Here is a 1,034-nt window from a genome sequence, read left to right on the forward strand (position 1 = left end):
AGGGAACATTTTCCCTCTGTAGCCTGGCATTCCAAGAGCTTTCCTAATCCCAAACACAGTCCTCAGATAATCCCGAGGCTGGAACCTGCATCATTCTGCCCCCTCAACATAGACCCTGAGTCTTCACAGTTCAGGTAGACATTTGTTCCAGCAAGACCTCATTTGGGAAATTTTAAGCTGCAGAAAGTTAGAAGTAGCTCTTAAGCAAGGCTTACTTTGAATCCATTAGCTCCACAAAGCTAACTCAGTTGATAAATAAGTACTTGAAAAGCCACCACCTTTGGACTTAGCTGTAAAGGCTTCAAAGTATGATCAAATTTAAAATGAAAATGACGAAATAGTCATTGACAAAACAATTGTAAATGTGAGCAATCGACCAAACTATATAAGTTTTTTCTACTGTACACAGAAATTTAGAGAAATAAGATCAATAGCATTTTCAGGAACAATAAGGGTTCCTTGTTACAAATAGGCAACCATGGATATATGCCTGTATAAAGATTGTATCATTAAGTACTTAAATTTAGAGGATACTACATGCTTCAGAAGCAGGTCTACCCAAATTACAACAATACAGAGATTAACATAGCACTTGCACAAGGATGATATGAAAATTTGTGAAGTAATCCATATTTTTCATTCTTCTGATGCAAGAAATGAAAAAGAGTTATTAAAAAGTTGATTACAAAAATACAAGTGTAACAATACATGTAATTCATAGAATTAAAGGTTAGTTTGACATCAGTATATTAAATTTTCACCTTAGAAAGGCCTTTACATAGCATAACCTTTACAAAACTTGAAATTAGATAATATTGCCATTTTATCTCAAAGAAATAAAATAATAAAAGAAACTACGAAAAAAAAGGAGTCTTAAAATACTTCTATATGGAATGCAATCTGAAAGGTCACATTTACTAATGAATCTATACATTATATAACAATGTAGAATTCAAAGTATTATATCTAGGAGAGAATGAAATAGATTATGGACATTACACAAACATAGATATACTTTGTTCAGAAAAGCACCC

General features: G+C 32.5%; 1 pseudogene; it reads left to right on the plus strand.

Annotated features, from left to right (window-relative positions):
• Window positions 1-537: 537 nt before the first annotated feature.
• On the plus strand, window positions 538-637 carry LOC138823693 (U6 spliceosomal RNA; annotated as a pseudogene).
• The last annotated feature ends 397 nt before the right edge of the window (window positions 638-1,034 follow it).

This window comes from Dipodomys merriami, unplaced genomic scaffold (genome assembly GCF_024711535.1).
Source record: "Dipodomys merriami isolate MVZ:Mamm:240054 unplaced genomic scaffold, mDipMer1.0.p SCAF_1210, whole genome shotgun sequence".
Classification (NCBI taxonomy): Eukaryota; Metazoa; Chordata; class Mammalia; order Rodentia; family Heteromyidae; genus Dipodomys; species Dipodomys merriami.